This window comes from Polyodon spathula, chromosome 7, assembly GCF_017654505.1.
Source record: "Polyodon spathula isolate WHYD16114869_AA chromosome 7, ASM1765450v1, whole genome shotgun sequence".
Taxonomy (NCBI): domain Eukaryota; kingdom Metazoa; phylum Chordata; class Actinopteri; order Acipenseriformes; family Polyodontidae; genus Polyodon; species Polyodon spathula.
Window position 1 is genome coordinate 7,531,946 of NC_054540.1, and position 6,000 is coordinate 7,537,945.

The window sequence follows — 6,000 nt, forward strand, 5'->3', positions numbered from 1 at the left end:
TTCCTAGTTGCTGTAATCTGGGGAAAGTTGTTTTCTGCTTTTTCTTAGTTCTGTTGAAGATGCACCTTCATTTTAAGTTATATATGTATGCATCCAATATGACCATAATGTAATTAGGAGCAAAAGTGGGTAACGGGTACAATCACAGGAGATGTCGTAATTGTATAATTGACATTCTAAAGTTAGGTAAGTCATGCCTTATTACAGCACAGTGGAAAATACGGCCCCCTGTGAATTATAACAGGCACAGTGTTTGCTTTTTAATTGCTAAGGGCAAGCGCTGTGTCTCTTAATTGCAGTCACTGTGTGTCTTGGCTCCTCTACAATTTCAACTGCAATTCAAGTTAAAATACTGTTTTCAAATATCAAACTCTGTTTTTTCATAACCAAGAATTAAAGCTAGGCCTTAGTGAATCTCACTTCATTCAAAGGTTAGATTTGTTAAATGAAATGTGTCTTTTGTTTTTTAAAATAGTGAACAGTACTGAAGCATGTTTAGGAGGTTTAATTAATGCATCCATCATTCATTTGTTTTTTAAATGCGTTTTCTAGGATCAGCAATACATTGAAGAGAGCCTCCTTGTGACAGTGAAACAAGCAGTTACTGCATTCATTCGATTGAGAAAAGGTAACCATTTTATAAATAGAATGATTTAATTAACCGAAAAACCAGTACAAAACTAAAACAATTGCAATGATGTATTCCATCATTCTTTAAAAGAAGTGTAATACTTTTCATTCAAGCTAGGCAAGAAAAAGGTTTTATTTTTTTAAACACATAGAGAATCTTAAGACCATTGCATTTATTTGTTGTTGTTTCACCCAGAGGTGACTTTATTGACCCACTAGTTAATCACAGAATATAGAATAAGGATTCATTTTTGGGAGGTAATATTAAATTTAACGGCTGGATCCATTTGTTTACCCAGTGAGTTACATACATTCCAATACTTTTATTTTTTTTTTAAATTAAAGTCTTATCGAACAGTGCCAGTTTAGCATTGTGGAGTATATGCTTAGTGGTGTGAATAGCATTGTAGAACTGGAGGGTAATGCATTACATGAAGCTGTGCTGTGATTTTTTTGATTGAACCCAACACTACAATTTCTTATAGAAGTCTAATGAATTTATGATCTCGGCTTTAATCAAAAGTTGCTTATATTCCACATCTCGGACAATTTCCTTGTAGGTGTAATAGATTGTATTTGCTTATTTGTATCCTCATTTTTATCGTATCTTCCCTACTGTGTATTTGGCATCTAAGATCAGTGAAAAACCCCATACTGTGTGTCGGAATACTATTATATCACATACTGTTTGCTGTAGTATTGAAGCTGTGTTTAATGCATAACATGAATGTCTGGCTGTTTGAATCATGCTGTTAATATGTCCATATATTCACAGTGGGTGACTATGTCAAAGTTTTTCTAACCTCCTGTGTAGTTTGAGGTCTCCATCTATTCTTGGGGCTGCTCAGTATGTTTGGGAGGGGGGGGTGGGGAGTGGAGGGGAGGTGGTAGATTGAATCATATGTCCTGGGCAGATGCACCTCAGCTGACTGACCATTGAAATACATTGACAGACTGTGGTTATCAGACTACCCCTGAGCCTGCCCTCTTGACCACAGGAATGTGGAGGTGTGAGAGGGACGGAGAGAGGGGGAATTGAAAATGTACAGGAATGTGGAGGTGTGAGAGAGACGGAGAGAGGGGGAATTGAAAATGTACAGGAATGTGGAGGTGTGAGAGAGACGGAGAGAGAGGGAATTGAAAATGGACAGTTCTCTGGTAGATACCAAAGAAGGGGAGCGTTTACACTCCCGCTTACTATATCAGTGCAGTCAAATCTGACATATACACCTGTGTAGAAGAAACACCATTTTGTACTGTGTTGGTAACCACACTGGTGAATCCCCAATTATACACAAGGAGATTGAAAATAATTATTTTATTATTAGTAGCATTGGTAACATTGCCATTGCTTCTGTTGTACAAATCTGGCTTGCTTTTTCGATGGCATGGCTGTTTTTATAATAGGCAATTGCAGCATCCTGCTCTGCAACGCTAACTTAAATAGTTTATATCTACAGAATTCGTATAGTTGATTTTCTACAGTACTTGGTAATTGAGGATATATAAACATCAGGGACTAACAAACTGAAAGAGGCTTGTGAGTTCTCAGTGAGCACTGAATGGGGCTTCAGTCCACTTGCACCCAAGTTAAAGCTGCATTTGTCAGGCTTCACATACAGCATTAATAATCTTACAAACTGTTGCAGTATATGTTTCTTTCTAGTGGATGTAAGGGGAATGTGAGCTCCACAATTGCTGCGTAAGGGTTTTTGGTGCTGTGTAAATTTATATTTTTTGCTGACATGTAATACCAGTATTAGAAACCACTCATCTGTGTCTGAGTTCTCACATTCACTCTTGACTTTATTATGTTATAAAAATGGTACACGCTCCCCAGGACAAAAGCATCTGATAATTAGATTGCCTTTATATCACGACAAGGCTAAACAGTGATTGGTTCCTCAGCCCCTACTTATTCACATCTTGCTCTTGTATTTTGTAACAGGTGCAAATGGGATTGCATGCAAGTCATGTAGTCATTTTAATGGTCTCCCTGGTACAGACCTGACCATCAGTTCAATTCAAACGTAAAGATTTTGTAATTGCTGTCCAAGTTGGCCATGGTGACCTAACACCCTATTGACAGAATAAGGGCAGGTGTTTCATATTTTTTGCTCAATCCCTGTACAGGCTTGCATCAGAAGTCAACACTAAAATAATGTCATTATCTATTCTCTGTTGATGCCCCCCCTTCCTGCCCCCCCCCCCCCCCCCCCCCCCCCCCCCCCCCCCCCCCCCCCAAAAAAAAAAACCTACTTTTATTTATGTGATTATTCTTATTTATTTATTCATTTATTTATTTATTATTCTCTTTAGTCCACTCAGTCGCTAATTTAAATGGCAGAACATTACTCTAAGTATGGTACCATTTATCCTTCAAATATTTATATTCTGGCTGAAGCAATGTGTAAAAGGTTATTGTCCAGATTAAATATCTTCACAGGTATCTGTGTCCTGGACCAAGAGATTCCGTACAGAAAGCTAATTTATCAATAAATAATCTTTATAGTTATCCAGGCACAGAGATACTATACTGTATATGCACGTTAATGTGCTAATAGGATAGTGACTGTTGCATTGTTTTTTGTTTTTTTTTATCAAGGTCACAGGAGGTTCTATGACTCTATTTCCATGTGAAGGCATTGAGCATGGTTCCATGTGAAGGCATTATGCATGGTTCCATGTGAATGCATTGAGCAGTCTGCATGTATGACTGTATTTCCTCATCCTGTCATTAATTGGGTTAGTTGTTTTACCCCAGTGTAGCATCTTTGTTACGATACTCTTAATTCTTATTGTAAAATAGAATATAGAAATCTTCAGAATTATACAAATCCTATGCATTTAAATATAAAATGGTGTAAGGGAGCATCTTACGTTCTCTTACACTGGAAAGCATGGAAAATACCTTTCTATTTGTTAAAGCAGATTTTTAATATCTGTTTAATGGAAAAAACAAGTTTTATAATGTTTCCTGGCCACATAATCCAATTTTTTCTGCACAAATGAAATGTTAGTAAAAGGTGTCACTTCTCCAGCCCCATCCATAATCACTTTAGAATATGTTCAATATAAAGGTGAAAAGAATCATTGAGAAGCAAGATTGATGTGACAGAGCTCCTGGTATTTCCAGATAAGTGCTGTTTCCATCCACCAAGACAATCAGGCTAATGCCAAGAAAAGGTGTTAAAACCAAGCCTCGCCTAGGACAACTGGAAGCAGCTAGAGACTGGAAAATGCTTTCCGTTATTTTTCCACCTATGATTGCTACCACTAACCTTCGACCAGACATTGTCTTGTGGTCTGGATCAGCACGCCTTGCTCATCTGGTAGAGTTAACAGTGCCATGGGAGGATGCTGTGGATGAGGCGTACGAGAGGAAGAAACTTTGGTATGCTCAATTAGCTGCTGAAGTGGAACAGCGAGGATGGAGAGTCTGAGTTTACCCAGTGGAGGTGGGTTGTCGAGGATTTGTGACACACTCTACAACCCGGTTTCTCAGAGATGTCTGGTTCAGTGGTCAAGAGTTGCGTCGCACAGTGAAGAACTTATCTGAAGCAGCAGAAAGGAAAAGCAACTGGCTGTGGTTGAGACGGAAAGATTCTGTCTGGTTATCTCAAACACAATAGAAAGAAAGCATTGCTAATTTATGGGTAAGTAAGCTGGGCTGAGTTGAGTATGGGGTGGAGGGGGGTGATGCTGGGACGCCGGAATCACTGTTGAGCCCTCTTGAGGTGTTGTGGGCTAGTCGACAAAACACAGAGGATGGAAGGTGCCCACTTGAAGATACCAGAAATGTACCCTACTTAGCTCAATCCAGACGGTTATCATGCTGATGCGCTGGGGAGACTGCACTGTGGTTGATCCCCAGAGCCAGCATCGTTGCCATTGTGTGTGCTGATGCACTGGGGAGGCAAAATGAGCTGATCCCTGGAGCCAGCATTACACTTCAGCCATCAACACCAGGCAGAAGGATATCTACATCATCAGATGGAAAGAAACGCAAAGGGATGGAGATGCAGATGGATCACATTAGTTTACTATAAAGCTACGTCTTAGTTGGTGTTTATCTTGGTGAGAGCCGAGTTCAAATCAGAATAAAGTTTTAACACCTATTCTCATGTAATGGAAATCATAATGTATATGCTCACTACCATTAAAGAAACGCCAGCAAAATCATTAGCAGTCCGCAACATAACCAGAAATGGCAACACAATACATCTGGAACTAATGTTGTCCTAATACAGTAGCTTTAAGATACCATTTCTGTACAGTTAAAATTGCAGCATAACCTGTTTCACATACATTTTATTCATGAACTTTCAACTTCTGTCTTTACTGGGGAAAACACACTCAACCTGTTTAATAGCAACGTGGAGAGATACAAGCTTTTCCAGCCACATGGCATATGGATCGCTTTATCTGAATACTGTACATTTCTGTGTCTTGTGATCACACATGTGGTATCTCCTCCTGCTTAAAGTAGGGCACGACTGTACATCACCGGACACACATCCTAACGCTTAAACCAGTAATAGAGATCTCATTTAAACAGCTTGCTGAGGTACGTGCAATTTATCCAAGTCTGTTCTGCCTGATTTATGTGCCATCAATACCCATCTATCAGTAGGGTAATCTGAATGAATTATTGCTTCCACTTATTTCTGTTTAATACCAAATGGGCTTTCTCAAAAAAGGCAAAAGCTTTGAAAATATACCCCCTGATAGCTAAATGTTTTACTTTTTCTACTTTCACAAATGGGGGGGGGGGGGATTAAAAGGTTATTTTCACATATCCCCCACTATGTTTCTTTGTCAACTTTGCAGGCTGTTGTTTTTGACAGGCTTCAGAGTGCAGCTCACTTTCTCTTTCCTTTGACATTTTACTTCTCTTGTTGGAAGACCAGCATGGTTACTCCAGGTCACTATCAGAGTGAAGAGGATCACAGACAGCATTTCAGTCAGCCTTTTCTACAACCGAAAAACAGATGGAAAGAATAACACGTTTAAAAATGAAGAACCAAGAAAGAAAAGAACCTCCAAGTTTGCTTTAATTATCCTGAACACGTAAACACTGTGCTGCAGACCTCACATGGTTAGAAAATGTCTCCCATTTTCAGTACGTTATGTTGGAGATTAATGGATTATACATATTCACAACAAGGGAATAAAATCTATGACCTGAAAAGACAACCAGCCTTACAGTGAGGTCTGTGTGGACTACCAGATATACAGATTCACTACTTATTTATGCATGATCTGTGCATCTTGAATTATTCACATTCAGTATAGCTGAAGGACCTTGGAACTTAAATCTGCAATACCATCTTTAGTTGCCTTTATGACCCTTTCTAACAGATTGGGAAT

General features: G+C 39.0%; 1 protein-coding gene across 4 annotated transcripts in view; it reads left to right on the forward strand.

The window, feature by feature from the left end:
- Positions 1–6,000, forward strand: part of tspan9a (tetraspanin 9a) — a 133,512-nt gene that overhangs the window by 44,932 nt on the left and 82,580 nt on the right. For 2 of the 4 annotated variants that reach the window (XM_041254352.1, XM_041254354.1), the window contains exon 3: positions 553–628. The exons of the other annotated variants lie outside the window; for them this stretch is intronic. The gene's annotated coding sequence lies outside the window, so the exon portion shown is untranslated. The remainder of the gene's footprint in view (positions 1–552; positions 629–6,000) is intronic. 4 annotated transcript variants of the gene reach the window in all.